The sequence below is a fragment of the Lemur catta genome, chromosome 11 (genome assembly GCF_020740605.2).
Source record: "Lemur catta isolate mLemCat1 chromosome 11, mLemCat1.pri, whole genome shotgun sequence".
In the NCBI taxonomy this organism is placed as follows: Eukaryota; Metazoa; Chordata; class Mammalia; order Primates; family Lemuridae; genus Lemur; species Lemur catta.
In genome coordinates, this window is record NC_059138.1 from 93,895,628 (window position 1) to 93,922,114 (window position 26,487).

The 26,487-nt window shown below is 46.1% G+C and overlaps 1 protein-coding gene across 13 annotated transcripts in view; it reads right to left on the reverse strand.

Annotated features, from left to right (window-relative positions):
• COBL (cordon-bleu WH2 repeat protein) overlaps positions 1 to 26,487 on the reverse strand; it is a 283,679-nt gene that overhangs the window by 217,316 nt on the left and 39,876 nt on the right. Inside the window, exon 1 of one of the 13 annotated variants that reach the window (XM_045564742.1) lies at positions 20,370 to 20,501. The exons of the other annotated variants lie outside the window; for them this stretch is intronic. The gene's annotated coding sequence lies outside the window, so the exon portion shown is untranslated. Of the gene's footprint in view, positions 1 to 20,369; positions 20,502 to 26,487 lie in introns of those variants that run through there. 13 annotated transcript variants of the gene reach the window in all.

Here is a 26,487-nt window from a genome sequence, read left to right on the forward strand (position 1 = left end):
GTCGTGGCACAAAAGCAACACACACGTGAGTGAACTTGGTTGTGTTCCAATACAATTTCATTTACAGACACTGAACTTTGAACTTCATGTAATTTTTATGTCACAAAATACTGTTCTTTTTTATTTAAAAAAATACCTTTAAAAATGTAAACACCCTTCTTAGATCGCAGGCTGTACCAAAACGGGACCGGTCTACAATTAAAGTGATGAGGAAATCTTCACAATGCAAATCAAACTTACGAGCTGTCATGGCTGGAGCCACCACACTGGGAATAGCATAAAAATGTAAAGAAACGCTGTGCCAGTGTCCCTCACTGATGAAAAGATGATGCTCCAACACTGTTTCACTTTTGCTTTACTCGACATGAATGAAAACTTCCACCGAGGCAGCTGTCGGACGCACTTGCTCATCAGTGCACCCAGTGGGCCGTGGGCTCGAGGGTGCAGCTCGAACTCACAAGAGCATCTGTGACCATCAACTGGCCCTATGAAATTTGCATCAGAGAGCACTGAATATTTTATTGTGATTTTAAAGGCTATATACACATCCTTAATGTAAGTAAAATTTATATTAAAACTGCCGCTTCTTCAGAGAGTTGGTTTTGGACATTTACCAGCCCCCTGCCCTGCCCTGGGGAGGGGTGGAGATGCTGGCCCGTGAAAATAAGTGGGCCTCGGGGCTCCCCGGCTTCCAGGCAGCGAGCTCCTCACAGGCAGGGCTGCATCTCGCCTCTCACCCCCAGAACAGGACCTGGGAACCCCCTGCCGCTGTTCAGGCGGACCGATGAGCAAACGCGGGAGCAAAGCGCCCCGTCCTCCACCACCTCCTGTCTTCTAGGGATTACTGCAGAGAACTAAACCCAGTCTGGAACACGCACTGAAAACACCGCATTGAATTCTCAACGCATCCCTTCAATAACGGAAGAAGAAGATTAAATGTAAACTTTTAAACATCATTCTATTGGTACTTAGCATATATTTATTTGCAGCCTAATAATATCTTGTACTCATCGTGCAGGACAGCAATTCCATGTCTAACTCATTTTAGAACAGAAATGAACTCCAGGTGGAGTCAGCGCCCCCAGAAGCCCCAGGAGCCCCCCCGGTGGGCGCAGATCCCATAGGAAACGCACGCCCCTCGCGGCACCCGCAGTCACCGCGGCACGTCCGTGTGGGTGAACGGCTCCTGCTCAGGAGGCAGAGAAATAAGCTAATCTTCTAAAAACAATAAAAGTCACTGTGATTAGAAGAGCAGTTCTATGAAACGGAAGTCTGTATATTTAACAAACTAGAACATATGGCAAGGAGAGAAAGAGGTTCAATACCCTCACAGCAAGGTGTCCTCAGGCCACACATTTTTCTAAAGGTAACAGAGTACTCTGAAGACTGGCTGTCCTCACTCCTCAGGTTCTCACAAGATCCACCCTGTAAATAAGTCCCTTGGGTTCTTCAGAGACTATTTTATTGCTGTCCCCTGCTGGACTCATCTCCAAGCTGAATATTGTAAAAAAGGCACCAGGAAGTTCCAGAGTGACCCTATGATCTCTGAGGTCACCTGCTTGATGCTATTTAATGTTGCATCTTCAGAGTCATAAGATCCACAAACAAAAAGTGTTAACTTGGGGTTTGAACACAGCTGGGAACCCCTTCCAGGAACGCTTATAGGTGTGGTGACTGGATTTCATGCCACTGTGCCCTGGGCTGACATCCCCGGCACCTGCTCTGTCCTCAGAGCCAGGCCCCCTTGGCAGCGCAGGGGACAGAGCTGCACCTTGACCCTGGGCCCAGAGCAGTGTCTTCTACTGTGGCGTTGGCAGGTGCTTCCTACCGAGAAGTCCTTGCCGGATGCCGACACTAACACCTCCACGGCATCAGCACAGAGGAAAGCCCTGGGTCACCACCACCAAGGGAGGTCCAGGCCCAAAGCAGCAGGGTCGCGTGCTCCCTGGGGGGCTGCCCCGGTTCACCAGGCACCTGGGGGGAAAGGCCCCATATGGAAGGACACAGGCCTGGGCTGGATCAACCTTCCACGCTTGGCAAGGTATCCCGAGTGGCACTGCTGGGATGAGGGCACTGTCCCCACTGGCCTCACTCAGGGCGGATGGGAAGAACACAGCATGGACTGACAACAAAGGCCAAGAGAGAAGGGTCAAAACAATGGCAGAGACAGGGGAGCTACTCTGGCCGCTGCTCTGCGAAGCTGAAAGGGTTGGGTGGCTTTGTGCTTTGCTGCACTGACTCTGAGAGGCAGCGGTGGGACACAAGCGGGATGCGACCCTGTCCCCCCACTGTGCATGTCCCTCACTTCTCTGTGCCTCGGGTTCCAGGGCTGAGTGGGGTGACAGTGACGACACCTCCCACCCGGGTGCTGAGCAATACAGATGCCAACACCGCAGAGCACTCAGCGTGATCACCAGCTGCCACTGTGGGATCCACCGGAAATTTAAAATTATATGATTACATGCCCACCATACAGACGTAAACAACACAGAAGTGAATAAAGCAAAAAAAAAAAAAAAAATGATGTCGCCAATCCATTTCTTCAGAAATAACCAGTTGTGGGGAGCGCGGACGCCATTACAAGATGGCGCCGATTTCCGGTGGCTTGGCTGAGGTAAACAAGTGTGGCGCATGCGTAGTACATCTGTAGGTCTGTTACATAAGTATGCATATGAGGTTTTCTGACTCGGCCTATTGGTGACCGCTTGTGATTGACTTTGACCTATCTCTGTTACTTCCTGTTTCCCTGAGGGTATATTACTGTGTGAAAGCTTGTGCTCAGGGTCTTCCGCATCTTGAAGCTTAGAGGGATCCCCAATAAAGCACTGTAGAAGAACTCCTGTTGCCGCGTCTTCCTTGCTGGCGAGGCGGGCGCGACAACCAGTGTTGTTTGTTATCCCTGCAGACTCTGCCCTGCCATTATGCAAGTATGCGTGCGTGCATGTCTGTGTTCCTTCATGCAGTGCAGCGTGCAATAAAACATGCCAAACGGGAGGCTGTGAGCACAGGGCTGGGCACAGACGGTCAGCAAAGGAGAGGAGGTGCCAGGGAGGGACGCTCACTGGACCCCCCACACCTCTCCCCAGCCTCCTGCCCGGGAGAAGCTGGGCGCTTGGCCGCTAGAGAAGCCCAAAGACACTATGTTTTTTGTGAGAATGTGATTCACTAGCTTTGTCCAGAAGCAAAATGCAGTTTTCACAGTTAGTGTTTTCTGGTTTCCCAACAGGAAAGCTGGTTTCTTGGGGCATCATCTCATCCCTGCACAGCAACAAAGGGCCGACCCTCTCTCCGCTGCAACGGCCGGCCCAGCTCGCTGCCTGCGGGACCCCGTGCCCCAGTCCCGTGCCACCTTCTCCGCCCTCCCGTGTCCTGACGAAGGCACAGCCATGCCCGACGCACACCCAGGCCCTGGAGGACGAGTTCCTGTCTGCGCCAGTGCGGCCTGGCTTCGGCTCCCCTCGTCCTGGCGGTCCTGGGCCTCGGGCCCCACACTCCAGGCGCAGAGAACTGGGTAGGTCAGCACGATGTCCTCAAAACCAGGGAAGGCAGACTTTTCTTCAAATCACACTCCCCACATACGAGCATATCACCAACACCGAGTGAAAGAAGACGCCACCATTGTTCCCGATGTCTTGGATTGATAATACCAATTGCATATTTGATGAAAAGAGTAAAATGCAACTCATTTTTACAAAATTTACAAGAAAGCTGAAGAAGTTATGTACCACACGTGAACCTATTTGCTAAGTAAACTGGAAAAAAAAAATAAAGTCACTTGGGCTTTGACACAGTCTGTAGCCCAGTATAAAGGCCGTCCTCCTATGGAGCAGGGGACCATGCTGTCACATGTCATAACCCACACTCAAAGGCGTGGAGCCGGCAGACCCTCACCGATTCTATTTCCTTCCCATTCTTTCATTATATTTCCTGGATGGACTAGGACGCAAACAGTAACACTGACTTGTTCAAACGCGTCATGCTTTCTTGACCCGTTCAAATCACGTGGCCTTCTTCGCCAAGTTGCTGCAAGACCCATGGCCATGGCCACTCACATGTCCCAGACCTTCACTTGCAAGTCTGCATTCTGGCTACAGACTGCCGTGTGTGACAGTGTCCCCAGAACTCACTCCTCCCACCCCTGACGTTTGACGACATGGAGGTGCTTCCTCCCTTTCACACCCAGTTGATCAGGCTCCTAAAGCCACCGGCCTCCACCGCCGTGTGGTCAAGTCCTACACTCTGGGTCCCTCTGCTCTCTCCTGGCCGCAGGCTGGAGGAAACTGGCTCCCCAGAGTCAGGCGTGCTGACCCCAGCAGGGCCCCCAGGTGCTCCTGCTCATCGCTGCCACCCCTACCACATGGGTCACTGCAGCCCTTCCAGGTCCTGACAGAGCTCCTGACACGCTGCTGTCCTGAGCTCTCACGTCCCCGTCCTACCCACAGAGCCCGAGGAATCCACACAAGAGAACGTGGCCCCTGGAAAAGGACAAGCTCACATCTCCGCAGGGGCTTTGCCAGTTTCCTCTCTTCTCTCCTACCTTCCGTGCCCCCCGCCTCCCTGGCTGGGACTGCTCCTTCCTGTCCTCTTCCACAGCTCCACCAAAGGGGAAACTTTGCCAGAGGACAGCCCTACACTCGCTGCCCCAGTTTCCTGGTAACTTCCCAAAACCACGGCCTTCAAATCCAGGCTGCCCCTCCCTGCCCTAGCTGACCCCATCGGCGGCCCCTGTTTTTGCCCACTGGGGTCTTGTGAAGCTGCTCCTCTGCCGTCGCGGTCCCACACAACACCAGCTCCTCCTACACACCACCCGGACCGTCTCGCCCTCACTCTCCTGACCCCAACCCACTCCTGTCAAAATCAGAAGTATTTTCTGCAGCCTCCAAATTACGATTCCAATCCTGTGGTTCTAAACTGTCTCCACAGCTCTCTCCCTCGGAGTAGAAGGTTTTGTCCTCCCACCAAGCGCGTTAGCCACCAGAGTAGCCAACACAGCATGCTGAAAACGTGAGCTCAATACGTGTATGTCACATGAGTGAATGACACTCACAGAAGAAATGACATACAAAGAAAATAAAAGTCCAATTACAACTTCATGCATTCTGTGAACATGTATCAGGACCTTACAAATTACAGGGTATTTCGGAAGGAGTCTATGACATAAATGATCCTACTATGTACGGTCCCAGATCTCACGAAGCTAAGTCCCTCAGAGGTGATAAGATATACATTTAACTATTTACACTAAAAGAAAGCATGTTACTAAGGTGAAATATGGAAAAGGCACCTTGCAAACCATAAGCCACTATTAGAAAATGTGAATAGATTTAAACTGTTATTATTGGCCTTATTAAGTTATCCAAAACGAAGTTAGGTAAGAGACTAATCCTGCCTGGAGAGTAACTTGCAATTTTGTGAGGAAATAATTTTACCAAAAATAATATATTATCCAAAGACTTCATTTTCAACATGGCAAAGATCTCTGCAAATATAAAATATTATAAGATATCTATGAATTATACCATGTGGTATGTATGTGTCCATTTATTTTTAAGCAGAAAGGACTAAAAATATCTAGTAGCATTTAGAAAATATTTCACACATCTTCTAATCACTCCATGAATTTTAAACTAAAATAAATAAATAATTAAATATCCTAGCCTTAATGCAGAAAAGCAAGTTAAGTACCTGAATTCCCTACTTGAAATAAAGAAGCCTGTACTGAGAAGGCAGCATTTTACCATGTAACTGGGACCAGGGGACAAATGGCTGCAGTACCTCTGTCCAGGCAGCAGCCCCGCCAGCAGGCGCCTGCTCTGTCCCTGACACCCCGGGAACACCTGCAGAGGCTGCCTGCTGCCGACAGGGCACACGCACCACAGTTCCCTCCCCAGGCCTGCTCGTCTCTCCTCCCCCTCCCAGCAGGGCTCACTCCCCAAAGCTCCACAGGTGACACTGCCCCGGCACGCAGCCCAGCATGCCCTCCCCACCCAAGCCTGGGCCCGGCGTCCCTGCTGCCCCCGCTCTCAGCCTCGGTGCGGCTGCACACTGCAAGGTGTGGCATTAGAGCAGGGCCATATGACCTCAATCTCATCCCAATAAAATGCAGTGAATGCTGATTAATGAAGCATTAAAATGCTTATGAAGGAAGAGTTACTGTGGCTGCCATTCTGTGATGTCCCTGACTTGATTATAGATCCTATCGCCTACACACAGAGTGTCATCTTGCAGACATCTTCCAAAGTTAGGCAACAACAAATGGGCTTTTTTGCGCAAATGACTCATTTACATTCTTAATTATTTTTAAACTACATGAAGAAATAAATGACTACATTGGTAAATTGTTAAAAGAAAAAATTGGGTGTGCTCCCTAAAGAGCCCAGAGAGGACCCTCTCAACTGAGTCCCAAACATCCGGGCCCCGTGTGCCCCAGTAACTGATCACAGCCAGCTCAGATGCAGCCCCTGCAAACAGGGCCTTACGGGACCAGTGGAAGAGATGGTGGCTACTTTTTTTTCTTTTAAGGAAAGTGTACAAAGGTGGACAACTGGCCAGGGAGAGGCGAGGTGGCCACGGAAGCATCCAGAATCATCGCACAGATGAAGCCACTCCTGTCTCCTATCACCTGAAGGCATTCCTGGGTGTGTGTGTCTTTCTCCTCCACCTATTCAAGGCGGATCTCCAGATGGTCTGTGTCATTCCAGAAAATAACCTCCAAGTTGGTTCTTGCCGTACTTGACCTTACTGAAATTATTCTAAGGCAGATTGGTCTTGAATTACTTTCAAGACCAACTGAATTATTTCAAGACCCACAAGGATTATTTTACTTAGTTTTTTTTTTTTAAAGAAAGAAAGAAAAAAAAGCTTCGCACACAGAATTTTAACTGTCTTCCTACTGTGCACTCTTGATTATGAAATGTCTTGTGTCTCAAAACTTCCTTGTAAAGCAACGTTGCTCTGCGCCCTTGATTTAGAACGTGAAGCACGGGATGTGGCCGTACGGGAGGAACTACACTTGATCAGAAGGGAACGTAGGAACAACGGCGCACTGTGACCGTGGGCTCTGCCATTCCTCAAGGAGACACCAGCAAGCACGTCAGGAGACCTAGCTGGGCACAGCCACCCTCAGACGCACTGCCAGTCTGCCATGCTGGCTCACTGCCACCCTCACGTCCATCTGGATGGCACAAGATGGAGGGCAGGGCTCTGAAAATGTGTGTTTAGAATGTACATAATTACACACACGGTAAACTGCTCTCCATGTTACAAATGGGAAACAAGTGATTCTTTGAAGATTATTTTCTTTTTCTTTCTTTCTTCTTTCTTTCTTTCTTTCTTTCTTTCTTTCTTTCTTTCTTTCTTTCTTTCTTTCTTTCTTTCCTTCCTTCCTTCCTTCCTTCCTTCCTTCCTTCCTTCCTTCCTTCCTTCCTTCCCTCCCTCCCTCCCTCCCTTCCTTCCTTTCTTTCTTTCTTTCTTTCTTTTTTGAGACAGGATCTCACTCTGCTGCCCAGGCTAGGGCAGTGGTGTCCTCATAGCTCACTGCAGCCTCAAACTCTTGGGCTCCAGTGATCCTCCTGCCTCAGCCTCCCAAGCAGCTAGGACTGTAGGCACACGCCACCACGCCCAGCTTGTTTTATTATTTTTTGTAAAGATGAGGTCTAACTATGTTACCCAGGCTGGTCTTGAACTAACTCCTGGCCTTAAGCGATCCTCCTGCCTTGGCCTCCCAAATGTTGGATTATGGGTGCCACACCTGGCCTTAAGATTATTTTCTAATGACACAAAATGTCTTCAGTTTATGTCGCTTTTAATACTTCTTAACTTACCTAGTCTGTGTAAATATCTAAATATCAGTAGTTTAAACTTAGAAGAGCTAGGAAAAATATCTTTAATGACAAAAAATATTTTAAGACAAATAAAAGAAGCCCCAGACAGAATAACTGCTACAGACACAGAAACACTGACTAGTGATTAGACTAGATTTTTAAGGAGAAAATTATTCAGTCATCTCCAAAGCTACAGAAATACCTCAAATATAAGTTTAATTAGGGGGAGAACTTTACAACCTTTATCTCCTGGACAGTAATTTACTTTTTCCAAGCCCATTGTGGTAATATCCCTGTGACCTAATTTAAGATATACTGGAATAAACTGGGTCAAGGCTCATTCTGAACATATCCTTTGCTAAAATAGATACAGGATAATTTATCCATGTCTGCTTTTATAACTATCCAGTAAGTTTAAGTGTTAGAACTTTTGAACCCGTTGTGCATCTCTTATCTCTGAGGACTGCTGAGTATCAAGTCCAGGCACACGGTGCTCAAGGTAAGGCTGTCTGTGAGCCCTGGTGCATGAGGGAGGCCCGGCCAGGGAGCCACCCAGGGAGCCCCCAGGACATGCAACACCAAAACCGAATCCGTGAAAGGCAAGGAAAGGAGGCAAACACAACACACACACACACACACACACACACACACACACACACACACACAGAAATATGCAGCTTCTCCTTGAACACAAGGCTTCCTGGAAATTCTCTCCCATCCTCCTCCCACGGGACGTACGACTGGGGAGATGCGCGTGAGCCCGCTGCCACACAGTGAATCCCCTTCCCACGGAGGACAGAGTGAGGAATCTGGAAATCAGTGTTTCTTAATTCCTGCAACGATAGATCCTCTGAATTCCGTAAGAAAAGATTCCAATGCCACTCCCTCTAATTACGTTTTTATGAATGTAATAAGTTTTGTACTTTTTCTCCAAGCAGAGCACACCCACATTCCTTTGTAACCTCTTCTGTTCCCTTTGACACTTTCTTTTTATTTTACTTTTGCTCTTCAATAAATGCTTCATTTTTCCACTTTCACCTCCTACAATGCTTTCATACATGAGAGTGACCATGAGGTTCCCAGACAGTGCTGCCAGGAGCCTCCGGGCCTGAACAGGAGAAGAGGCTCCCACTCCGGCCCCTACAGGGTTGGCTCTATGAAGACTTCCTCAAGGGCGAACTTGGAGACGAAAACCAAATCCACCACATGAAATGCAGAGTAGACGCTCCCGTGACAAAGCCCGCTGACGGGCCCGCCTGTCCAGCACAGCTCTTGCCTGTCTGCGGGCAGCGGCCTGTGCTCGGCCCACGCTCAGCGGCCCTGCAGCCAGAAGGTGACTGGGACACACTCAGGGAACTTCTCCCACAAGTTGGCATTTACGGATTCCCAAAGCAAAGCAGTTTTTGCTAGCAAATTTATCACTGCCCGTTGCCCATGCTACTGTAATTATATGATTTAATTAAATATTAAATATTACGTGAACAATGAAATTTAAGTGTGCCAACAAAAATAGTTGATGGTTTGAAAACTTTGTAAGCTGCTGTGGACAAATTTTATAAAGGTTATTATTTTTATTAAAAAATATATTCTTTAATTGGTTGTGGGCAAGAAAACTATAAATGACAGAATGGGAGGAATTGTAAAATGTACAGCCACTTACTGCTCAGACTTTTGTGCAAGTATCTTTTATTGTCCCTGTAATTTAAAGAAACTGAAACTTCTAGTTCATATATTAATGAAATGGTTTACAAAGTTGCTCTTGAAGCTTAAACAGTGGACCCATGTGGCCAGGCCACACACGCCCGGGAGTAAGCTGCCAAAAGCACGACACATGGCTTGTGAGCAGGGACAGGCTGGACTGCGGCCCCCACGCTCCCCCCCTCGTGCTGGGAACTCACCCACAGTTCTGCCCACTCGCAAAGAAGGGGCTTTACCCCTACGTCAAAGAATTGGCCAATAAACGTACTCTACACATTTTCATTAAAATAAAGTAATTAAAGTATGTATGTATCATATTTTATTATTTCCTGCTTTAAATTTTTAAAATATCTGACCATCTACTACAAAAACCCTACTTGCAATGATTTTTATACTGCTGTTAAATCTACTTAATGATAGTCACATTCTAATAACAGATTGTGAGGCCGGGCGCGGTGGCTCACGCCTGTAATCCTAGCACTCTGGGAGGCCGAGGCGGGTGGATCGTTTGAGCTCAGGAGTTCGAGACCAGCCTGAGCAAGAGCGAGACCCCATCTCTACTAAAAATAGAAAAGAAATTATATGGACAACTAAAAATATATATAGAAAAAATTAGCCAGGCATGGTGGCGCCTGCCTGTAGTCCCAGCTACTCGGGAGGCTGAGGCGGTAGGATTGCTTGAGCCCAGGAGTTTGAGGTTGCTGTGAGCTAGGCTGACGCCACGGCACTCACTCTAGCCCGGACAACAGAGTGAGACTCTGTCTCAAAGAAAAAAAAAATAGATTGTAGTATACATTCTAAATTTTAAATGACCCATAACATCTTCAGCAGTGACTGGTAAAGGTCACCTGAGTGGCGGAACACCAGGGTCACACCCGCAAATTATGACACATAAAATACACTAAGGGGAGGACACCAGGAGAATGTACATGATCAGGTATCTTGTTTCCCGTAAACGACATAGCTACTAACTCCAGAAGTTCAGAGAACAAAATGTATCCAACACCATGTTAGCTCATAATATCCATGGGTGAAGGCTGAATGTTAACAACTTTGTGTTACTCACAGGACACCCTGGTGACGGGATTGTGTGCACTCCTTTCAGGATGCCGCCAGCTACATAAAGGTGTGCTGACTTAACCCAAGTTTGATCATTAGCAAATGACCTACACCAAAGGATTCAAGCCAAGCTACTACTGCCTTATTAGTTTAGATTCACTTAGAATTTGTTTTTGCTAGTTATCAAGATTTAGATATATCTATAATATATCAAGATCCTTGAAGGTAGGAATTGTATCTCTAAATGATGTTGAATTCTCCATACTTCATAAGGTATTGCATGGCATGGCTATCACTAACTGTACTTCCCTCACTACATACCCAGATCACAGTACGAGACACACGGTAAGTACCTCTCAAATATCTGTTGGATTGAATAGAAAGAGTGATACAAAGCAGTTGAAATTTTCAAGCCTACAAAAATGTTGAAAGATTACTATAATGAATTATCCTCAAACTACCCTAAGATTCGTTTTCTTGATCCGTGTGTATGTGTGTGTCTATGTGCATGCACACACCCATACTGTTGTTTTCTGAATCATCTGAAAGTAAGTTGCTGAGAAAATGATATTGTGCCCTGAAGTACTTCAGTAAGTATCCACTAAGATAAGGACAGTCTCCTACATAACCTCAATGCCTTTGTCACACTGAAAAAAAATGTGACTTAACATCTAACATAACTTCAAATTTCCTCAGTTGTCCCTAAATTATCTTTTATAGCTTGTTCTTTACTCCAGGATACAATCACGGTTCATGCATAGCATTTCATTATTATTTCCCTTTAGAACACTCTCCCCTGTATTTTCATTCTGTTTTGTTTTCATGACATTGACTTTTTACAAACAGCTTTACTCAGATATAATATACGTATATACAATTTGCCCATTTACATTGTACAATTCAATGATTTTTCATATATTCACAGTTTGGGGTCCATAACCACAATCAGTGTCATAATATTTTTATTGTTCCAAAAAGAAACCCCAAACCTGTTAGTAGTCACTCCGCTTTTTCTCTCCAATCTCCTCAGTCCTGGGCAACCACTGACCTGTTTTCCATCTCCATGGATTTTCTCATTCTGGACATTGCATATAAACGGATTCACACAGTATGTGGTGTTCTGCAACTCACTTCCTTCACTCGGTATGATATTTGGAAGGTCCATCCACGCTGTAGCATGTGTCCGTGCCTCACCCCCTTATCACTATAGAATCTATTCAATTGTATGAATGTACCACACACTGCAACTAGTATTTGTGCAGAAGTTTCTGTGTGGACACGTTTTCACGTGTTTTCAGCTAGGAGTGAAACTGCTGGGCCACCCGGTCAAACACGTGTAACAGCTCGAGGAGCTGCCAAAGTGTTTTTCTAAGTGACTGCACCATTTTACAGTTCCATGAGCAATGTTGAGTGTTTAAATTTCTCCACATCTTTGCTAGCACTTGTTACTGTCTTTCTTTTTTATCAGGGCTGTTCTCGTGGATTCGAAGTGGTATCTCACCGTGGTTTTGACTTGGATTTCCCTAATGATACTGAACATCTTTTCAGGTGCTTAACTGGCTATCTGGCTATCTTCTTTGTTGAAATGCCTGCAGAAATCTCTTGGCCATTTTCCAACTGTGTTTTTTTTTTTTTTTAAGTTGAGTTACAAGAATTCTTTATATATTCTGGATATAAGCCTTCATCAGATATTCAATTGGAAAATATTTTACCCCAATATGTAGGTTGTCTTCACTTTCCTAATGCTGTTCTTTGAAGCATGAAAATTTTTAATTTTATCTGTATCCATGTTTTCTTTTATCCCACGTTTTTGGTATCATTTCTTGAAAGGCCTTGCCTAACCCAAGATCACAAGGATTTATTCATATATTTTCTTTTAATAGTTCTATAATTTCAGCTTTTATGTTTTGGTCTATGACCCATTTAAAGTTACTATTTGTGCATGATACAAATAAGGGGTCCAATGTTATTCTTTTGCACATGGATGTCCAGTTGTCCCAGCACCATTTGTTAAAATGGCTATACTTTCCCCATTGAACGGACTTGGCACCCTTGATGAAAATCAACTGACCACACATGTAAGGGCTACTTCTAGACTCCCAATTCCGTTCCACTGTCCCTAATTACTTGTACCACACGTTCCTAATTACTGTAGCTTTGTAGTAAGTTCTGAAATCAGGAAGCATGATTCCTCCAACTTTGTTCTTTTTCAAGATTGTTTTAGTTTTAGTTATTCCAGGTCTCTTGTATTTCCACATGACTTCTAGGATCATGAAACTGAGTTTTGTGGTGACTTCAATGTGGTTGTTTTAAGGAACATTCTCAATTTGTTCAATTGTTTCTTCATCATTCAATTCAGATTAAAAGTTTTTCCTGGCAAAAAATACCACCAAGTAGTATAGATGATTGCTCATAGCATTACACAAAGAGGCACACATCATCGAGCTGTTTCAAAGCGAGAGGGGATGAGTTAAGAAGCTGTCCTGAAGACTGCTACACTGGAATGTTACGTTTTTTTCCTTCTGTAAGTATTACAATCTCTGGGATGATCCTTGAGAAAGCATAAGTACTCATTCTCCGACAACCTTTCACCCAGTGATTTTAGCATCCAAACATGCTTCTTGCCTAGGTTAAGGTTGCAAAATGGTGATTTTTAAGATTCATTATTTCTTCTGAATTTATTAAGCTGACATCCCCACTTTCTCTCTCCTCTTTATCTATTTGAGAACACTACACACTCCTAAATCTTTTAATACATTATAATTTATGACTATGATTCTTCTTGCCAGTGGGAGGCCCTTCAAGCCAAACCCCTAGGTCTTTTTCACATGCTCCACAGGTCTTTCAATGCTTGCTTACTTTCTGGAACAACATGCCCAGGCACACCGTCCTCAAGACCTGGAATCTGCCATTTCTCCAAGGGTCCACGTGGGAACTATATTAGTAGCTAGAAAGGTGTCATTGCTCTGTGTGTGGGGGGGGGAGAGAGAGAATTCACACCGCTTGCAGCCCATCTTCCACAGTTAAACCTTCACTTCCCAATAACATCAACATATTTTACTCCTTTGTACTATCCTACAATACTCGAAAAATAATTTAACAATTACAACACCAACACCACTATTAACTGTAATTGTACCAGGTAAACCTCAACAGTTTTTTGCCATTTCTTTTGTTTTTAAAATATGCTCCGCTATTTAGATGTTAAATGTGTTAAAATGTGTTTCACTAAAGATGTTTGTGATCAGAATTAACAGAATTAAGTCTTTATTCAGGGTGGTTATGTTACCACCTTTAGGCAGTTAGAGTTATTTGTTTCTATTTGATATCAACTTTATGATTTCTTTTTTTCAATTTTGATACTATTTTGTTTTCTGAATATGTAAAACAATGAGTGGTTCAAAATCAAAATTATATGACAAGGCATATTCAAAGAAGTCTCACTCCTGTTTTTACATTAGACACCTTATTCCCATACCCCCATCCTTGTAGTTTTGTTTTTATTTTTGTTTTTGCAAAAGAAAGCAAATATGTGTTTACTCTTATTTTCTCTTATTTCTTACAGAAAAGGTAACACACCACAAAGGACTTCCAAGTGCTTTTCATGTGACAATGATTACTAGAAATCACACCATGTGGGCTCATAATGATTGTTCCCTTTCACTTTTATGGCTGATGCCAAGTAATATTAGTAGATGAGGCGAGACTGTGACCAAATTTTTTTTGAAGAAAAAGAAAGCATGGGAGGCGTATGACTTCCGGTGCTTACACTGGAGTTCGTCCAGTGCACAATTAGGTACTATCTGTGCTAAACTGGGTATGACAAGCAAACTTGTATATGAGGGAAAATACATTATTCACTTGCAACAAAAAACCAAAAAATACCTTCAACATCTAATCTTGAACTTTAACTAAACCAAGCTTCCAATGACATGGTTGTATCACCGACACCCCCCTCCACCCCCACATCTACCTTTCATCCTCTCTCTGTTCCCCATGTCGCCCCCTTGTTTGAAGTATTCGTGTGGCCTCCCCAGCCCTCGCCACCACTCCCCTAGATCTGAGTCTAGGATTGCTCACTGTTAGGAATTCTCTAGAATGTGGCCTATTGGGTGGGTCCTTGTGAGTCCGTCAGCCAAAATGGTGTGACCTCTGTGACCCCTTCCTGAAACCCCATGGCCACCACCCGGCCTTCCAGAGGGGACTGCACACGGTGAAAGAGCCAGCCCTCGGGAGGCTGAGCTCAACTTGCTTTATGGTCCTCATGATCCTCCTCAGACCTCAGTACAGGGCTCCACAAATGTGCTGGATTTACTGGGTTCTCAGTCCTTGGGTAATATTAATATTTAAAAGCACTGACAGTATTTAAAAAGTTACCTCCTATACCACACTCCAATCTCTGGTTCTCCCTCCCCACTGAAGTAAACAGTACTCTGCGGCTAGTTCAAGCCGTTCGCCAAACAGACCCTCCCGAACACCACTGAGAATTAAATCACAGGACCAGTGGGAAGCTGAATCAATCTGAATGTTTGATTCTGTTTTTGACTCTGCTATTTGGACTATGCCAGATTCCTTTGCCTAAAAGCAAACATTTAAAATACATAATGTAATTAAAAGAGGGATAATTCTAGCTACCTCACTCAGCTGTTATGAGGAAAAATGAGAAAACATTGCGGGCACACTGCTGGCTGTACTGTAACATTCAGCTAATCTGGGTGGACTTTCTCATACCGTTCGTGCTCTGGGAAGAGTCAACAGCCACCGTGCGGCCTTTGCTGTACCTCCCCTTTACAAAATCATCAGTGACCAGGCTAAAGAAATCGTACGAAGTAACACGTCCAGGGTCTTCGTCAATTGCTGGGAGACCACCGCCTTTCACTCTCAGGGCGTGTCTACGCACACGGAGCGACGTCTTCTCTTCTGCGAGGCTGGAGTACCACGGCCAGGAGTCTGGCCGGACAGGGGGTCGCCCGTGGAAGAGAACAAACAAGACTGAGCGTGTGCTAAGGATGACCATGGCTTGACCAGGGAGATCCTCCCGCCAAGATCTACTTCCTCCTGGCAAGGACAGGGGTGCACAGGCCTGCTGGTGGAGAGAAGGACTCGCATGGATCACAGCCCGCTGTGCACCAGGCTAGCTGCGAGTCACCTCTGACGTCCTGAAGACCCCACATCAAGGCGGGCAGAATTATCCCCGTGCGGGTATGGGAGCAATGAGGGCCCTGGGGTTGCCTCCTCTGGCCACGGTCACTCAGCTGACCAGCCATGATGCCAGCCCTGCAGAGTGCAGGAAGCCCACCTCGTGAGCATGTGGCTGCATCTCCACGCCCAGCGGCCTGGCTCAGGGCCAGCACACAGCCGTCTCTCCACCAAAGGTCTGGTGGCTATTTTTACTCCTTGCTCGGGAGACCCCGGGATCTCATGTCGCACTGTCATGGCAGCTGCACAGCCAGTCCCAAGCACAAAGACGGGTTGTTCCCAGGCACGCCCAAAACTCCAGTCCTTTAAATTGGCTCCGTGTCATATTGCCCTGGGTACTTTATCTGACAAAGAACAAACTAGCCTTCTCAATCTATATATACTTTAGAGCACTAAATAAAGGGCTGAAGTCAAGGCACAAAAGCTCTGGCCACAAAACTCCCTGCAGGAGCCCCACTCCAGCCATTCTGTTCTCAGGATCTTTTGAAAGCTCACTCTCAGGGCCACAAGCGGGTCTTTGTGTGTCAGAAAAGCCCACTGTTGGGGCCTTTCCATATACACAATAACTCACAGGCAGTGTCCAACCTCAGAACGCAGAGGACAGGCAATGACCACACCAGCGTGGGTCTGTGCTTTTACTCAGAAGTTAGGATCTCGTGGAAAGGCTCCGTGGACGACGGCTGTGAGCAGCACCACTGCTGGGGTCAGCATCATGACTCACAGGGCGACACCTCCCGTGTGCACCACTCCCAGCCTCAGGGGGCTGCGTCTCCTCACTCACAGCGCTCCCAGGAGGAGGCGGGGCCAGGTCGCCATCACCATCATCTAGAGGGATGGAAGCCTGGAGCGGCGAGGAGACCTGGTGGAGACCACCAGCTGGTTAAATGACAGCTGCTCTAACGAGCAGTATTATTACCTTGCTACACTGTTTAACTCAAGAGTATTTCCCACCTGACATGTGGTTTTACATGCAGCACCAGAGCAGAGTCAAAGTTTCCTTTACTAATTTTACTTATTCATTCATTACATTGTAGATAATACAGACAAGATTTTAACAGGGAGTGAGGAAGGCCAGAAGAGCAGAAACTAAACCAGTCCAGGATAAGTGCATGATGCCGAATAGTCGTCGGCTCTCCAGAGTCGCAAGACAAGACTCTGAGCTTCCTAGCAGTCCTGCCAAAGATGAGAAGCAGTGCCAGATTCAAAGGTCAGGTGTCCCAAGATAAAAGAAGTCAGTGCCCTGGAGGACCAGCGTCCGACAGGCCCTCATGATAAGGACATGGTGTGAAATAGCGGATTATGTCCCTAAGCACATGCTGAAAAAAAAATTACTATAACAGTTTTCCAACAGCTGCTTCTCCCCTCAGTAAAACTGATACTACATCAAGGGTCAACTCAGTAGAAGCTAGTACATACAGAGACCGAACAATGCAGGCAAATATGCAGCTCTCCTCTGGTTTAGTTTGATTGAGGATGAAAGATAGAATATCTACAGAAAATGGAGAAATATGACACGGTACATGCATTGAACTGTACAAAGCACCACCACAATTTTATAAATTATGGAATTAACTTGATATGTGCAGAATACCAAATATTGTTAAGCAATACACAAAGGTTCATTCTTCATAGGGAAGGTAGACTTACAAGCCTAATGTTTAAGTTGAATATGCTATAATTTGAGAACAAGTTATTTATTGGGGATATTATAGATAAATCTATAAAATATACACATACCTACAAGATGTATAGATAAAATACACTTCAGTTGAGATTATGTTTTTAAAAAACATTGCTAATATTTGGCATTAATCACACAAAATATGTAAGAAAAGAAACTAAAGCCATTTTAATGTTTAGTAAAATAATCTGATCTAAAGAAAAAGAGATACATTACCAAAAGCACTAAAAATTCACTCAGATTTTATGAAATCTCCCCTCTCTATTCCTATAAGGAAAGATCTACAATGAGGTATCTATACTCAGCGACAAAATGTTCTGACTGATGAAATTAAATTTTAAGGCTAAGCTTTCAGGACACCACATTTGTCATAACAAAGGGCATACCTTATTTATATACCTGTAATATAATGTACTTATTTGCTAATTTAAAATTAATTTTCTGGAAATATTAATAAGATGGCTCTTTCTGAAATATATTTTTATAACTAGAAGTAACACTTTACTTAATGAAGATAGTTATAATTTACTACCCTAAATAAATTAATAAACATATTATTTAAAAGCATACACTTCTTCAACTAACATTTAAAACTATATAGTATTTTTAAGCACCTGAAAAAATTATGAAATGGATCTTGCATATCTTATTTATAGAACTATATTATACTATAATTTGCACTGAAAAGGCAGAAAGACTACACGACTTTTACTCATTCATTCAATCACTCAAAGAGACATTTACTGCTTATCTTCTGTAGGTTGGTCTCTGGGACAGGGGCTGAATACCACAAATGCGCATGGCTTTCCTGGGGCAAGTCCATGCTGGCAGGAAACACAGACAGGGTAAGAGGATGGAGGGGCAGCTCGGAGGACAACTGAGAGCCCAGTTGGACACTTCAATTGCCAGCTCCTACCTCTACCATCGTCAGGCCCCTGTGCAGAGAAAGCACCCCAGGAACCAACCGCCCTATGCACTATGCCAAGTTCACTAAGTCGCTCTGCCGTCTGGGCTCCAAAACAGGGAGGCAGAGTTGGTCTCCAAGGGCCCTGCAAATGCAGGCTTGGGTTGTGGTCTGCTCAAGGCCCAGGGCTGCTGCAGCACCCACAGGCCACAGTGGAGCCCGGCCCCCCACGAGGGAGGATCTCCAACTAGCCACAGTCAAGACTCCTGCATGACCACAGTCTAATTGGAGGTTGACGGATTAAGGCCAAAAGGGCCAATGACAGAGACATGCTGAGAAAATATGTTCACGATGGCATTTACAACTTCTTCATGGGCAAGACAAAAGATCTATCTGTTTTTTCATGCAGTAGGTGGAGGTCCCCACTTTGGTGGTAAATTGTGGAGCCCACACCTCAGTGCTTTTGGCTGAAACTTCAGTACCTGTAAGGATAGGGAGCTCCCGGGAGTGGCTGCCTGGCCCACTGGTCTCAGCACCAGCCAGCCTGCCTGCAAGTTCAAGGGCTGCCCAACAAGGTCTGGGAGAGAAAACCGGCCAGACTGGTTTTGTTGGGTGGTATTGCTGATGGTGACACAATCCTAATGTCACTGAACACCTTCCTGGCAACTATCAAACATCTTGTTATGATTCCTGTACACAAGCAGTTGACAAGGGAGTATTATCCTCATTTCAAATGAGGAGAGGAGGTGACCAATATTGATGGAACGCTAGCTATGAGCTGGCACTGCGGTAGGCACTTGAACACAGTGTCTCAACCAGTTTTTGTGGCAGCCCACAAGGGAGGTGCCATTACCCCACTTCCACAGAAGATGAAACTAACTTAGATTAAGTAACTGTTCAAAGACACCATAACTGGGAGGGGAGGAGCCTGGACTCCAGCCTGGGTCTGAGCCTGAGCCCCTCCTATGGCCAAATCACAGCCCCCAGACTCAGAATCACTGATCAAAACTGCAGGTGCGTGCAGGAGGCCACGCGCCGGCGGCCTGCTCCTCCCAGCAGCAGAGCGGCTGCAACCGGAATGCCCATCGCGGGCACCAGGACGCACCGCACAGCGGACGGGGGAGTGAGGGGGCACCGTGTCGGCGTTAGATGCTCCACGTAATTGCAAAACAGAATACAGCATAATAAAAATAGCAGTCCTTAACATTTGAAGCAAAATGAACCAAATGTTTTTAACTGTGCATTAAGTTGGTGACACGGAAACACAGCAGTTGGGTGGGGGCGAGGGGAGCGCAGGCCGGAACGCAGCGCGCTGTGCGGAGGGTGCGCGAGCGCTCACAGCGCCGCCTCTCACACAGGTGTGCGAGGGCCTGAATTTCATGCCCATATGAAAGGCTCCATGAATAGGTGCTATTTTTTAATTGTGGGACTTGAAGAGGTCTCAGATGTCAAGCCTCAGCTCCCACTCCCAGAACGTCCAGAAGGCACTCTTGGTCCCTCAGCCGGCCGGTCACAACGGTGTTTCCAATTTGAAGTCCCCCTGAAGAAGCATGTGGCAGTGGCCCACGCCTGACAACCCGCAGCAGCACTTCGGGTGCCCCACTGGAGAAAATCCACACAGCAGAACCTCGGGGGCATTGCCTCTCTTTTTCCTTTAACAGCCAGGTGCCCACCATTCCAGCTCCATGGCAGTTGCCCAAGGCTAGTGTGGCATTTGTAGCCCCACACCTACCTGCCCCAGAGACCTGGGAAAGAAGGGTCGGGGTCAAGCCCAGCAAACGGCGGGGAGAACCAGAAGAACAGGGTCCCAGAGAAGCCCAAAGGAGGGACAGGTGCCCAGAGGGACAGGTGCCCAGCTGCTGCCAGCACACCAGGCAAACCACCAAGGTGGTTTAGGGCAGAAGCCTCCCCTGTTGGGGGCTGGATGGCGACAGGCCTCTTTGCTCCAGGAAGGACACAGGTGGACATGAGGCAGGTTACTTGCAGCCTTGGGAACGGAACTTACCTCAGTCCAAAGATCCAAAGCACAGGCGCGCAGAGAGCGAAAGGGAGAGAACGCAACTCAGCCAGAGCCACCTCGGACCCCCAATGGCGATGGTGGCTTAGAGAGCCTGGTAGGGATGGATGCCTGACGTGCCCAGAGGGCGGAAGGGGAGGGCAGGCCCCGCCTCCCCCACGGGGCTGTGCCAGGGTGGTTTGTGTACATTTCTTCTGCGGCCCTCCCTCCTGCCCTGGCTCCCGTGGACTTCCAAACAGGTTCAAAGTCCATGTGGATCAACTATCTATGTGGAATGGCAGATTTTTTTACCATATAAGAAAGTGTACACCCAGTAATAGCTTAAAGAAACAGCCAATGTGAGATTTCATCACACCTCTGAACTTATAACAAAAGCGAGGGCCGGAAGCAATTCAGTGGACCAGGGTATCCCTCGCTGGACTTTGTTTTGTTTTGTTTTTGACTCACCATTCCAGTCACAGTAATATATAACCTTATAAGCTCTCTGGGGTTAATGTAAGATTTAATAACATTCATCAGAAAGAAAGACAAATTTTGACATTTTTAAGTAATAGTCACACATGTTGATAAAATATTTTAACTTTGTGAGAAACAATTTTCCATGTGGTCAAATTAATTACAAAATGATAAATTATTTCATTATCTGTATGGAAACTAAATGTATAGTAAAATATACATGGAAATTTAACAATGTATTATAGGCAAAAGCTTCTTTTATGAACTGAATTTTTTACTTTTTTTTTTTTTTTCCTTTAAAGATCAATTGGCTCTTATTTTAAATGAGAACTGGCTTTTCCGGCTGCCACTTGCAAGTACTTCTGAATAAATAACAGGGGACAGTAAGGACAGGCTCTGATCCCCAGAAATGGAAAGAAGGAAAAGACTTTAGGACATAAGCATTCATGCAGAGGTAATGTTTTTACTTGGTTTTTGAGTGCTATGGACACCTAAGACCAAGAAACGTAATATTTTTTTATTCAGATAAGACAGCTTAGTTGCCTCAGGAAGAACACTGGAAGGCAAATTTGCAAAATGAGTCCCATTTTTATATTCCCTATTAGCTTACATTTCAATATCAATGCCCCTCCTTCTTCCTAATTTCAATCAGTGGTTTATTATGGAGCTAAATTGAATACTATATGATTACAAATGAAAAGCCTATAAAATCATATCATGGTCAAGAATTCCAGAGGGGTTTGCAATGAGCCAAAAGGTGTCAAAGGCACCCTCTCAACTTTTGGAAATCTCCAATCTTCTTCCACATGAATATGGAGGCCACACACGGGCCAATGTTAGAAGAGAAACCTCTAACAAAAATAATACTTTAAGTTTGATTTTTCAGTACATAAAAATTTGAAAACATTGTTGTCTCCACTTTTTAAATGACGTCAATCCTCACACACTTTTGCAACCCCCTGTTCTAAAATGCTGCGTGAAAGATTTCCACCTACCCCCGAGGGGCCAGGCCCTCTTGGGCACAGACAGGTGGGAGACCAGACCACCACGTGGCCAAGTCTAACGACGATGGCCTTGCATGCCGGTGAGTGGCACTTCTGCAGCAAGGCCCCATCCGGACAGACTTTAGGCTTCTACCTCCATTTTTGTGTATTTATTTATAAACTATATATACATTACTAGTATACTGGGAACGTTACAGAAACTACACAGAAATGGAATTTTGCAAAGAATACGATAAAAATAAATATTCTCTGCTCAAACCGGCTGGATCACGAGGCACACGCACAGGGCCCACGCCTCCACTCTGGAGACCCCTGTGCTAACAAAGTAGCCGTGAAAACTCCCTGCTCTGGTATTGCGGGTGGAAGGACGAGGATGGACGGCCTTGCCCCCTCCCCTGCGGGCAGGTGCCCCCTGCTGGTCCTCGGCTCCCTGTCGTCTGGGGCATCATTCCTGCCCACGCTCGACGAAGAGACTTTTTCCTCATCACTCCAGGAGGGCAAGTGATATGTGACCAGGAACCTTACTCTGAACGAGTGTTGCAGAGCCAGGGCTAGAAGAAAGCAGCAGCAACATCCCTAGTCATTTTTCTAAAAGAAAAATACAGAAAACATAGGAAAATATACTCTATGGTGTGATAACCGTCCACCACTGGGAAGTCGCCCCTGCTCTGCCCTCTGAACCCGCAAGCTCCTGTACCCTCTGTCCCACTGTCAACCCAGAAGGGCAGAGAGCACAGGACACTTCACTGCTCCTCAGAAGGCCTTTCCCACCTTCGCACGACGAGGAACACTGATCAGAGGGGCCCACGTTATTAAGTGTTTGCTTATGCAAGATGGTGTCATATATGTTAAATCGTTTGATCTTCACAGCTCTACCTACAAAGCAAGTGGATTATAATTCCCTTTCACAGACGAGGAACTAAGAATGCAGGTGTCCTCATCAGGTTCCGCAGGAAACAGAGCTGCAGTGAGGACTGGCCCCAGCGGCAGGGAGAGCACCCGGGAAGCGAGATGCAGCGGAGGGAGGGCAGACAGAAGGAGTCCCGGTGGCTGCCGAAGGCTCCGTGGAGCTGCTATAGCTCCAAGCATCACTGAAGCAGGTTCACATCACAGCAGTTGTGTCCTAAGTCACATCGCCCATCAGTGGCCCCAGGAAAGGAGGAGAGAAATGGGGGCCGGCGCCTCTCACGTTGTGCTGCTCCTAGTGGCACAGCCATCACTCGGGGTCCCCTTGCCCATGCAGTCAGGCCAGAATGCAGGTCTGGGGGCACCTCAGCAGGCCATGGTGGGGCGGGCTGTCACCCAGGAGCGCTGGCTCCACGCCACAGCCTGCCAGCTCCACTCGCTGCTCCCTCCCCACGGCTGTTTCTGGGTAAACACACAGACTCCACGGCTTAACCCAGGGAGCACAAACGCCACTGCGGGGTCCTGCCAGGAAGATCCTTTGCGAAGGCAGAGTCAGGAAAGGGAGAGGGCTTTTCTGTATTTCTTTTTAATTAAAGTGTTTACTAAAACTGACAAGCAGGCAAAATAAATGCAAATGAAGTAGCAAATCTATAGAAATGGCCTGAGAATCGCCATGTCCACACGGACTGACTGATAGGAGGCCCCGAATGTTAAGTAACAGGTCCCCGCAGGTCAGGGAGGCCACCGGTCCAGACGTGGGGGTCACCACACTCAGTGTGCAATTTCTGCTTCATTCCTGCCTAAATTGCAGATTTCCAGCAGAACCTTTTGGCCTCCCTCTGTCATTAAGAAAGACAGGAGAACAGTGAGGGAGAGAGAAAAATAAAAATGAATGTATAGAGTGAACAGTTGTTGTATCCTTGCTCTATTCCATTTCTAGCTTCTTCCTTCTCTCTCTCTCTCATGTTTCTAAGGGGCTCACAGAGGACCCCGGGAAAGGCAGGGTACCGTGGGACTGACTGCCCAGGTCTCGTCTCTCTCCTTTTTCAGAGACCCTAGAGCCAGGATGATGGCAGGCGGTGCTATATAAACAGAGTCTGCCTTCTCTTCTCTGTAGGTTCTGTATAGACCCTTTCTATCGGTTTGCTTAGAGTTTCAATCAGAAGCTAATGTTCACAGTTACACCAGCACTCCCCATCCAAGAAGCTTTGGTCGAGAGACAGTGCGAGCTCTGTCTCCCTGATGGAAGAGGTGGCAGGAAAAGCACCCAGGAAAACGCTGAGCTGGCCGGCAGTGGCACCTCCACAGGGCCGGTGCCCCCTGACGTGCGGCTTCTCTTCCCTCTGGCTGAACGTAGTCACGCCAGCAAATTAAGAAAATAGAGGCTCCCACAACTGTCCAACAGATGTGTTTGCATCTGAAGGCTGTTCACACACCCTCTGAAAGGGACTCCGGTCGCACGGCACCTGTGCTGTCGCGCATTTTTGCCAGGCACGACCTGTGATAGTAGCTGAATCTGGGCACCTGTCTGAGCACACAGAGCTTGGCTGGAGCAAAACAAAAAGCATCCTTTTAAGAGAGGAACAGAAGAGGTGTGCTCTAGAAAGGGTTCTTTATGTAGCCCAAATATAACCAAACTCAAAGCCAGGACTTGCTCTGAGGTGGGAAACAGCAGTAGCTCCTTCCGTTCAAGAAAGAATTCAAAACAAGATCGTCTTCAAAGACGCGCATTCTTGGTTAGAGTCCTGGACTTCCTCAATATGCTCATTCATTCACAGATTTGTTACGTGCCTACTGTGTGCCAGGCACTGTTCTCAGGAGTCTGGCGAGGAAGAGAGGGTGAGGAACACAGGGTGAATTTTGGCAGAAGACAGAAACATCTGGCTTTCTTACACGTCAATCATTTTTAAAAGAGACAATGCTTTTCACTGGGTAGAGATAATCCAAATACAAATACTCCCACAAGAGACAACATACTAGCATCATTTAATAACCACTGTCAGATCCTATCTTGAGACTGGAGTTTAACAGGAGACTATTTCCAGAGAAAACACAGGTACCAAAAGGAGAACGAACAAATACAGAGACTGAAGTTATACAAAAAGAGGCCTGAGGCACCTGAAGGTCTTTCTCCTCAATAATGACTTGGTGGCAATTTACTCAATAATTACTATGTGCCCAAAACACATTTTGTTACTCAAATTAATCAAAAAAACCAAGAATATAAGATTTTAGAAATCGGCAAATATGTATGTTTGTTCCCAATACATGACACTGAATGAAATCTTATTTTAGTTTGTTTTTGTTCATTTTTTTTAAGAGACAGGGTCTTGCTCTGTTGCCCAGGCTAGAGTGCAGCAGTGTGATCACAGCTCACTACAGCCATCAACTCCTAGGCACAAGTAATCCTCCTGCCTCAGCCCCCAAGTAGCTGGGACTACAGGTGTGCACCACCACATACTCATGGCTAATTTTTTTTTTAATTTTATAGAGAAGGGGTCTTGCTATGTTGCCCAGGCTGGTCTCAAGTACCTGGCTTCAAGCAATCCTCCCACCTCAGCATCCCAAAGTACTGAGATTACAAGCATGAGCCACCATGCCCAGCTGATTTAATTATTTTTATAGAGACAGTATGGGGCTCATTAACGAAGGAATATGGACAGGCCAATTTTCCTCCTCACTATCAGTCTAAACCCTACTCATCCTGTAGGGTCCTTGCAGGTCCAGGAATCCTTATTAGGGGCACTCAGATCTGATTCGTCTCCATAAGTGTTAGTGCACTGGTTCACGAGCTTTGGTGCACTTTATTTTGCACTTAGAAAGCTTCTCATAAATGAAGATTCCCTCCTATATTCTGATTCCTGAACATTTAAAAAAGCATCCTGGGTGATGCTGAGCATTGGTTTGAGACAACAGGAAACAGGTGCCAAGAACAGCTCTTTATTATAGGTCTGGTCTACTTAATGAACTTCAACCTTTCTGTACTACTTAAATCCAGGTACTTAAAAGGACTGGAATAGACATTTCTCCAAGGAACACATACAAATGCCCAGGACGTACATGAATAAATGCTCAACATCAGCAATCATCAGGGAAATGCAAATCAAAACCACAAGTTATCACCCCACACCTGTTGGGATGGCTACTTGCACTCCCATTTTCACTGCCGCATTATTCGTGACAGCCAAGAGGTAGAAATAACTTAATGATCATCAGGGGATAAATAAATAAACAATACGTGGCACAGTCACGCGTCACCTACTGCCGGGATCCATTCCGTGCGATGCACTGTGTGTAACACAATGGTGAGTATTTGTGTCTCTGAACCTATCTAAACATAGAAAAGGTACACTAAAAATACAGTATTAAAATCTTATGGGACCCCTGTCACGTATGTGGTCTGCCCTTGACCGAAATGCTGTTGTGGGGAGCATGACTGTACACACACAATAAAATATTATTCAGCCTCTAAAAAGAAGGAAATCCTGTCATATGTGACAACATACAGGAAGCTGGAGGACATTATACTAAGTGAAATAAGCCATTCATAGAAGGACAAATTACTGCATGGTTCCATTTATATGAGGTATCTGAACAGTCAAACTTGTAGAAGCAGAGAGTAAAACGGTGGCGGCCAGCAGCTGGGGAAGGTGTCACCAGCGCGTGGCTCAGACAGGCACGGGGCTTCAGTCACACAGGACGGGGGGGTTGCAGAGACCTGCTGGGCAGCCGCGTGCCCA